This window comes from Myotis daubentonii, chromosome Y (assembly GCF_963259705.1).
Source record: "Myotis daubentonii chromosome Y, mMyoDau2.1, whole genome shotgun sequence".
Lineage (NCBI taxonomy): Eukaryota > Metazoa > Chordata > Mammalia > Chiroptera > Vespertilionidae > Myotis > Myotis daubentonii.
Window position 1 is genome coordinate 7,051,864 of NC_081862.1, and position 10,351 is coordinate 7,062,214.

Genomic DNA, 10,351 nt, shown 5'->3' on the forward strand with positions numbered 1-10,351 from the left:
AAGAAAAACTAAAAAACAAAAAACAAACAAAATCTCATTTACATTTGCAACAAAAAGTTAACATACCTAGGAATAAACTTAACTACGGAGGTAAAAGACCTGTTCTTGGAAAACTACAGGAAATTTAAAAGGGATAGATGAAGACAAAAGCAAATAGAAGAACACACCACATTCATGGATTGGTAGAATCAACATCATTAAACATTCATACTACCCAGAGCAATCTACAGTTTTAATGTATTGCCCATTAAAATACCAATGGCATATATCACAGACCTAGAAAAAAGTCTCCAAAAATTCCTATGAAATTAAAAAAGACCCCAAATAGTCACAGCAATCTTGACAAAGAAGAACAAAGTTGGATGGATCACAATACAAGATATCAATCTATATTACAAAGCCACCATTCACAAAACTACCTGTTACTGGCACTAAAACAGACATATAGACCAATGGAATGGAACAGAGAACCCAGAGTCAATCCAAGCAGTTATGCTCAATTAATATTTGACAAAGGAGGCAAATTCATACAATGGAGTCATACTGTATCTTCAATAATTGATGTTGGACAAATAGCACAGATACATGCAAAAAAAATGAATCTAGACCACCAACTTACACCATACACAAAAATAAACTAAAAATGGATAAAGGACTTAAAAGTAAGTGGGTAACCATGAAAATCTTAGATGAATCCATAGGCAGCAAAATAGCAGGCATCTGTCTCAGCAATATCTTTACTGATTCAGCTCCTAGGGCAATGGAAACTGAGGAGAAAATAAATAAATGGGACGACGTTAAATTAAAACGCTTCTGCAGAGAAGAAGCAGCCAAAAAATACAACAACAACAACAACAACAACAACAACAAGGAAGTCCACTGCCTGGGAGGAGATATTTGCCAATGTTATATATGATAAGGACCTATTCTCCAAAATTCATACTGAACCCATTCATTTAAACAAAAGGAAGATTAATATTCCAATCAAAAAATGGGCATAGGACTTAGACACTTTTTGAAAGTGGACATACAGAAAGCCAAGAGACATACGAAAACATGCTCAAAATCACTAATCATTCAAGAGATGCAAATCAAAAGGACAATGAGATACCATCTCACAATGGTCAGAATGGCTATCATCAACAATTCAACAAACAACAAGTGCTGGCGAGGATGGGGTGTAAAGGGAATCCTCTTGCATTACTGGTGGGAATGCAGACTGGTGTAGCAACTATGCAGAATACTATAGAGTTCCCTCAAATAATTGAAAAAATGGAGCTCCTATTTGAACAGTAACCCACCTACTAGGAACACATCTCAAGAAATGACAAACACCAATCAGAAAGGGCATATGCACCCACATATTCAGAAGAAAAGTCAGTGAGAATGAAAGAAATGAGATGCAGATAGCAAAACAATGACCTGCAGGCCCAGAGAATGAGCCCTTTTCTTGGCTTTGTTCTCCTAAGCCTTGGCTCTGCAAGAATGGAGGCTACAGTCCCCTATAGCCATAGGCCTTCCCCCTGGGGAAATGCTCCAGCTTGGACCTCAGAGATCTTCCAGGTTGGGGTGCCCTCTCTTGCCCAGATCCTATGAACCTGATCCTATGAACCTGTTTATTAATACATTTTTATTTATCATCCCAGGATATGTTTACTGCAGAGAGAGAGAGAGAGAGAGAGAGAGAGAGAGAGAGAGAGAGAGAGAGAGAGAGCGCTAGAGAAGAGGGGGAGGGAGTGGGGGAGGGGGAAGAGAAGAGGAAAGAGGGGGGAGAGAGGGGGGAGAGAGAAAGAGGGAGAGAGAGAGAAAGAGAGAGAGAGAGAGAGAGAGAGAGAGAGAGAGAGAGAGAGAGAGAGAGAGAGAGAGAGAGAGAAAGGAGAGATCCCTTTCTTCCCTTAATCACCCTGACCAGGAATCCAACACAAAACCAAGGTGAATTCCCTGACCTGCCAGACTAGCAACATCTGGTGTTTGGGACCAAGCTCCAGCTCATGGAGATACCAGCCAGGACTGTGACTGTCCATTCTGCCAGGGGCAAATGTTTACCAGTTTGTAAGTGACACAGAAAGCAAATTCGCCATGTGCAAACTCTGGCGCTTGCATCAATGTGAAGAGCAGGTGGTGACAGCCTGGACAAGGCCAGAGGATTATATATACTTCAGAGGGGGGGGGGAGGAGTTTGCATGGAGGTTGGTGGCTGGCAATGGTGCTGGCAAAGGGAGGGGCGGAGCAGAATGGGGTCAAGTGCAGTCTCGCTCACTGATTGAAGTTCATGTGCAAAGAGCATCTTGTGCATGGCCAGCGCACCCAGCATAGCTGGTGCATCCTCCTTTCACGAGGTGGCTCCAAACCCCATGTGTAAGAGACATACCCTGTGAAACCAAGACTATGCCTGAAGGATACAGATAAGGAACCTGGGGACATGCAGTGAGCTCCAACCACTGCCACCTGCTTGTTGGCAGCTGCCCAGTTCAGGACCAGTGCCATCTGGAAGTGGGGGTTGCTGGGAGGGTGCGGGTCCTGCTGGGTCAGTAGACTGCTGATCTCGACAGCACTTTCTGTGTCAGAAGTGTACCTGCAAGGGCCCTTCTGGTGAACACAGGAGCTCTTGTGTACCAGTGCAGGGCGGGGCATGGGAGGGACCACGCAGGCCAGGGCAGGAGGGGTGGCAAGGTAACCTCCACGTTAAGCATGACGCTGTGCAGAAACCAAGGCCCTAGGAGGCGAGGGCCCAGGTGCTGCTGGGGCGGAGCAGCTACTGGACGTGGGCCTTCTCTCCCAAGTGATGGAAGCTGAGGCTGGGGACAAAATGAGTGCAGAGGAGGCGGAGTCCCAGGTAGAAGCAGAGGCGAAGCCTGAGGAGCAGTGAGCAGAGCCAGGGCCCAGTGGGACATGCACCCGGCCCACACTGGATGTGCTGGCGGCCCTTCAGGTCCAGCTGAGCACTGAGAGTGCCCGAGCCAGCAGGGCCTACGTTCAGGTGAAGCACAAGACTTCTTGGCGTAGAAAGCCCATTCTTGAGTGCAGAAGGGCCATCATCCAGTGCAACCCCAACTTCTGGGCCTAAGTTGTATCCTTGCCTGAGCTGTATCCTTCGGGCTTCACTGCTGACAAAGACCACAGGGAGTAAGTGGAGGAGGAGCCAGGAGAAGGTGAAGGGGAGGAGGACAGAGGAAAGGGCCTCCCCTCCCCAGTGGCACAGCACTGGGCAAAGCGAGGGCCGGCTTCTAGGTGTCAGGTCAGGAAGGATGGGCACAAAGTACCAAACCACAATCAGATAGTGGAAGGACACCTTTTCTGGGCAGTGGAAAGATCCTTGGGGGTAGTGTTTTTAGTTTCTTTCTTTTTGACCAAAAAGTTCAGTGTAGCCGAAACCGGTTTGGCTCAGTGGATAGAGCGTCGGCCTGCGGACTGAAAGGTCCCAGGTTGATTCCGGTCAAGGGCATATACCTGGGTTGTGGGCACATCCCCAGTAGGAGATGTGCAGGAGGAAGCTGATTGATGTTTCTCTCTCACTGATGTTTCTAACTCTCTATCCCTCTCCCTTCCTCTCTGTAAAAAATCAATAAAATATATTTTAAAAAAAGCTCCGTTTAAACACTCAGCTCATTTTAGCCAGGTTTAAGGCGAATGCTTCCAGTGTCCTCTCTCAACACATCAGATGCTCATAGGAATTCCAGGCAGGCTTCCTCCCTCTTTCCACAGACACACACACAGTTATACACAAAGTAGCAGAGGTACACACACACACACACACACACACACACACACACACACACACACACACAGACACACACACACAAACACACACACCCTTTTATTGCAACTCGTGTGCAATAAAAGGCTTATTTCCAACCCGGAATGCAGCCTTTGTGACCCACACGGACCTCTAGAAGATGTGTGCTGCCACTGTTTCTGGAGAGCTTACATTTCGTGTAGGCAATCCCAAGGGACAAGGCCAGAGTACATGCAGACACCCTAAGCCAGTGATTCTCAGCCATCCTAATGCCATGACCCTTTAATACAGTTCCTCATGTTGTAGTGACCCCCAACCCTAACATTATTTTCATTGCTACTTCATCACTGTAATGTTGCTACTGTTATGAATCATAATGTAAATATCTGATAGACAGGCTGTATTTTCATTGTTCGTGACCCACAGGTTGAGAACCGCTGCCCTAAGCACTGTGTCATCTGCACAGGCACACAAAGGACAGGGAGGTCTCAGAACATGTCTGGAAATGAACCCTCCGATTGTTAGGGCACGTTCATGCTCAGGTGAACATGAACCCACAGGTACCATTGTTGTGAGCATGTGTGAAGAAAGGTAGGTGGTGAGGAGGTTGGAACAGGGGCAATGTCTGCCATCCAAGGCCAACTCTCATATGCCCCCAGGCTGGCTCCGTGGCTTTTAGCTGCCCATTTCCTTTCACAGCCTCTGAGAGCTCCTTGACCAAAAGCAGATCCGGAACCACTGCAGATATCAGCCTTCATCACTGACGAAGATGAAGACCTGCTGAACTACTTGATCAATGTGGAGGTCAGACTGGGAGACAGAGTGGAGCCTGGGATGAGGGCTTTGGCACCCAGTGGGACATGTCCGAGGAGAAAAAAGGGAGGGGAGGTGGGTGATTCCTGCAGGCAGGCTCACTCCAGAAGCTGGCAGACAAGACACTTTACTAGTTGCATCTCTTGGCAGGTGAAGGAAGTGAGCCTTCCCAAATACCGCTGCAGGTTTATGTGTTTCTTCCAGAGCAACCCCTACTTCCTGAACGACCTGATCATTAAGCAATATGATGTCAGCCTTGCAGGTGAGTGACAGTTCCCAGGATGGGCCTTTGGAAGAGCAGGAAAATGGTGGGTGGGTGTGGACATTGGACCGATGGGAATCCAGCCTTCCAACTTCCTTCCTGCAGGGTACAGGGCCCCTAGTTCCACTCCAATCCTCTGGTTCTGGGATTATAAACATGGAGCCCCCAGCCGCCGGCAAGATACAAGCAGCGTCAGCTTCTTCAACTGGTTGTCTGAACATACCCTGCCCGGGTCAGGTAAGATTGCTGAGATGATTGATACTGCTCTGGCCACTGTCAGAAAATGTGATGGTGGAAGCCCCACGTGTGTGAAAAGCAGACTAGCAGACTGGTCTTGTCCCCCTCTGCACTGTGTTCCTTCCCAGATCATCAGGGAGGACCTGTGGCCCAATCCTCTGCAGTACTACCCCGTAGACGCAGGACCCAGAGGAGGGAGCTGCAGAGGGGACCTGTTGGAGAGGAGGAGCCCTCCTGCTGGGCATGAAAAGGTGAGTAGTTGCCCCTGTGAATCTCCTTAGAAAAGTAAATGTGGAAAACCAGGCCTGGGTAAATTGGAGGTACCCTAGTGCACCAGGAATGTGTGTGAGAGCAGCAAAGGGAAACTGGGAGTCCCGGTGCCCACAGAATGTAAGAAGATGGGGGCGCTGTAAGTACCATGGCTTTCAGGATGACTGGCCTAGGGCCCTGGGCAACAAACATGGTTCTTCAATCATGTTTCTGCAATCCTGTTGTCGGTGCTTTCGCCACCCACTTAGGCCTCTTGCCACTCCAGCGTAGTCCTACCTTCCCATGCCTTACCCGTTTTCAGTGCCTCTAATTCACATTTCTTTCAGTTTTTATACCCACCGCTCAGTTCTTCTGAGCTGAGCCCACAATGTTGGCAATGGCAGCAGGATCTGGACGAGACTATTGAAGTCCTTGGGTAGGAAAGTTAAACAGGCCAGGAAAAGGCACGGTGTACTGACTGTGGTCATGTGCTTCAGAGGGGCCCAACACACCTTCAGGCGCATGCCAGTGTCTGTGAATGTGGGTGTGTGTGTATAGAAGGGGACACTCCAGATTCAGAGGAGATGGAGCAGAACATCAAATATGGCCCCGAAGGACAGAAACGATGTGGTGAACGGGCACACACCAAGGTTGGCTGAGGGATTCTGTCCATTCCCTTTAACAGGAGGAAAAGAGGAGAAAAGGATCGCCTGAGGAAGAGGCAAAGAGCATATGCTGCCTAACATGAGTGTCACTGAAAGAACCATAAAGAAGATTGCAAGGTGTTGCTGACTCTGCGTTGTTGGTAGCAGGGAAATGTAATAGTATTGGGCAAAGACCTCACAAGGGCCTGTAGGAGCAGCATCTCCAGCATTTCAGCCTGCCTGGAAAGAGGCAGGGCTACAGAAGAGGAGACACTATGCCTCAGAAGGCCTTCTGATGTTATTCCCTTCTCTCAGGGTGTTGTCTGGGAGGAGGAAGGAAGAATGGCTGACTTCTGGTGACAAGTATTATAATTTGGCCAGGGCACAGGGACCTTGTACACTACAGGAGTGCAGGGGGCAGACTTTAGATCTTGACCCTTAGGCTCTCAACTCCCTTGGCTTGGGCGGTCACTCACATAGACATGCCATGGTCAGACAGAAGACAGCTGGCCTTTTCAAGATGGAGGCACTGCTCACCAGAAGCGATGGGCCTGTCCTGTGAATGTGAAAGTTTACAGGTAGAGCCACCCTCCCTGTGTGGGGCAGGCTTGCAAGGAAGTGAACAGGGGTATGGGGCAGAGGAGAGGAGTTACACACCAGGGAGGGTGCTAAGGCCTGGGGTGTATGGAGGCAGGTGCACACTGCAGCACCCTGCATGGGTTGCACTTGGGAAAGGGAAAAGGTCAAAACTATGTCAGTAGACCAAAGCCTTCCTCATACACAGGCAACCGCATAAGCCAATCAGAACATTCTAGAGGGGGGAAACCTCAACAGAACAAAGTTTCTTTTGCTGTCAAGAAAGAATGAAACAAGAAACCCATTCCCAAAGGAGGCAATCACATGAACAAAACTTGCCTTTTGTTAAATTGGGGGACTGGCGTGCCTTTCTCCATTCCAGTTTTCAAACTCAGCTTTTGGGGAGGATTTTGGTGTGTGAAAGTGGGTGGGCTTCCTCAGGAACCTTGGGCTGCAGGCGCCAGGTTCATACAACAGGGCTGTGACTGAGGGGCGGGGTTGTGCAGGGTGACACCCACTACCCTGCCCTTAATTGGAGACTTTTCAGGAGCACATCCAGAGACTGCAGGCTGTGCCTGGCCAGGTGCCTTCTGTACCACATGTTCACATGACCAGCGCCTGTGCATGAGCCCAGTGTGCACCAACTCAGCACACCAGGGCCTGGATGCATGCACCAGTGAGCAAGCGCCTTGACTGGACTCAGCAGGCTCTGCACCACCTGCTCCTTCACAGCACCAGTCTCAGAGCCAGGGGGCATCCAGAGTCAGGCTGTGTTGGAAGACTGAGGGGCTCCTGGGGGCAGCGCGCTTCCTCTCAGTTCCACTAGGGGGCCTTCAGCTGCAGGGCGACTGAGGATACACAGTGCACCCCAGGGCCTTTGCACCAGGAAGGACAGGGCAAGAAGTATGGCCCAGGAGGGTTTTAGCTTCACCTCGGTGCAGGAAAGTGGTGATACCCAGGACACAAGGGCACAGGAGGTTCAGAGGGCAGCTTTGGGGCTGGAGTGGGAGGACTTCATGCAGGTGGGGGAGGCTGAGACCCTGGAGCTGAGGTTGGACACAGGCCAGGAGGTTTGGCTAGATCTTGAGTGGGGGGCAGGGGAGGACTGGGTGACTTCAGGGCCATGTGTGCAGGGAGAGGAGAGTGAGGTGCAGCAGGGAACCCAGAGTGAGGAGCAAGGGGAAGAAAAGGAGGGCCTGGGGGAGGAGTTCCAGGCACAGGCTCAGTTTGTCCCGTGGACAGAGAGCCTTCTGCAGGTGGTGCCATGGCAGGCCATGTGGGCAGGGGAGGAGGTTTTCCCACATCTGCAGGTGGGGAGGCAGGAGGAGGTGGTGAGTGAAGAGCTGATGCTGGAGGCACAGGCTCCAGGTGACCTGCAAGGGTGTGACCACCAGGAGGAGGGTTGGATGGAGGAGCAATTAATTGCAGGGGAGCAGTTTGTCCTGCAGGTGGAGGGGAAGTGCACCATGGAGGCAGTGGAACAGGTGGGAGAGGTGGAGCCTCAGTCCAAGGCCAAAGCAAAGCCAGAAGAAGAGGAGCCAGTGCAGCAGGAGCAGGCCCAGTCAAGGCCCGGGGCCAAGTTCACCTGGTCCCCTCTGGAGTTGCTCCAGGCCCTCCAATTGGAGATGGAGCCCATGAATGAGCAAGCCAGCAGGGCCTTCTCTCGGCTCAGGTGCAGGACTCGGCAGAGGCTCAAGCCCTATTTTGAAGAGAGAAGCCTCAATATACGGCCCATCCTTGGGTTCTCCATCACAGCTGTATCCTTGAGGGAAGAGGAGCATGATCACATGGAGCATGGGACAGTGCAGGAGAATGGTGTAAGTGGGGATGGTTCCCATAGAAAAGAACATTGAGGACAAGCTAGGGGCAGTGCGCCCTGGTCTGGCCCAGCATCCTGGAGACAGCCTCTGTTGTATACAGGCACTATAGAAGTGGTACCAGGGGGTCCAGGGGCAGAGCTCCAATGCAGAGGCACACATACACCAGGGGCTGATGCCCACAGACAGGGCTGTGTTCCACGGTCTCTTCTGGGACTAACTAACGCTGCCCTGCAGGCCATCTGTATGTCCAGTTCCTCAGTCAGAAGCAGGAATGTGTAATGTGTAGCTGTCAAGCCCTCAGCACAACACAGTCTGGTGGGCATGAGGGTCTGTCAGGAAACAGAGTGGTGCTGTGCCCCTTTCTGCCTTTTATAGACAAGGATTGGCCTTAGGGAAGGAGAGGCCAGGCCAGGCTGCTCTTTCTAGCTAGTCCATGCCCAGCTCCCAGGGAGCAGGTTGCTTGACCCAAAGCAATTTGTCAACCACCCAGAGCTGTCGGCAATGATCAGGGTCCAAGATGAAAACATCCTTGGCCACATGATCAATTTGAAGGTCAGTCCACCTGCTCCAAGGAGTGGTGTAGGGCAGGTGAGGAAGTGGCCTGTCTCTGAAAACAGCTACATGCAGAATCACTGGGCTACGATTTCACTCCCTGGATCCACTTTCCTTCTGCAGGTGAGGGAAGTCAGGCATCACTGGGGTTGCTGCACCATTAGCATGTACTTTCGCAGCAACCCCTACTGCCACAACCATGTGATTGTAAAGGAGTATCTCATCACCCTCACAGGTAAGAGGAGGCTCCCTGCATGGGCTGCAGCTGGTGGTGGGCAGGGATGGAAGGCGATGTGCCCAGCTTCACATACCCCTCTCCTGCAGGATACAGGGTGTCCCGTGCCACTCCCATTCAGTGTTACCAACATTGTGAATGAGAAGTCTACAGCCACAGGCACCAAGACAGCAACGCCAGCTTCTTCTACTGGTTCTCTGACCACACTGTGGCAGGATCTGGCAGGATTGCTGAGGTGGGATGTCACTGGCCATGCCAGCATACAGCTTCCTCTGTCTGCCTGCTGCTTGGGTTTCTATTCAGGTCCCTGTGGTCTCGTTTGCCCTACCAGATCATCAGCAAGGACCTGTGGCTCAATCCCCTAAAGAACTAGAGAGGACGATGGCCCCCAGTGAGTGGACAGGGCAGGTGAGGAGGGGCAACCTGGGCTCTCCCCTGGTGTGCTGCCAGGTTCCTGGGCCATTACTTTTCTCTCACAGGGACAATTGGATGATCGGAGGGATACAGCCTGTGACACCAGGGACTCAGGGTGTGTGCCTGAGACAGGAACTACAAGCACAACAAGGGCAGTGCAATTCCAGCTGAGGCAGGGGAGCTTAGTCAGGAGGAGGGAGTGTGCATGTCCACTGTCATTCAGAGTAAATGCAGATTGTGTGAGCCACTCCTCTGAACTCTCCCACTAGGCCGCCCACAGCACCTTCAGGCCTTGCCAGCTGCCCCTCAACAGGTGCTGGCATGACATGTTCTTCCTATACTCGTGTCTGCGAATCTTACTCATGCTGAGGCCTATGCTGCTGTGCTGCCAGGCCACATTGCTCTATTGCTGCTCACCGCCATCTCCTATTTCCCCAAGGTCTCCTCCTCCTTCTGGGGCCAGTGGGAGAGGCCTGCTCCTTATCATTATCTTAGGGTGCAAAGTGTGGGTCACAGAGCTGGAGGAATCCTTGTTTTGCAGCCTTGTCAGAGGTTCTTCAATCCTTTTATCCCTTTAGGTTTCCCAAGGAGAATACCTCATTTGTTCACCCTCCCTAACTGGAAAACAGGGCAGCATGCCATGACGAAATAACACACTGCTTCATTTTGTATGCAATTCACTTCAAAGACTTTATGCACTTATGGTCATAGACACCCTGGGAAGTTTAGGGCCATGAATATAACTCACCATCCAAGGAGATTGCTTTTATGTGTTTGTAGTAAAATCAGACAAGAAATCCCATGTTGCAGAAC

At 50.9% G+C, this 10,351-nt stretch overlaps 1 pseudogene; it reads left to right on the top strand.

Moving 5' to 3' along the window:
• Positions 1-2,785: 2,785 nt before the first annotated feature.
• On the top strand, positions 2,786-9,497 carry LOC132225640 (testis-specific Y-encoded protein 2-like; annotated as a pseudogene).
• The last annotated feature ends 854 nt before the right edge of the window (positions 9,498-10,351 follow it).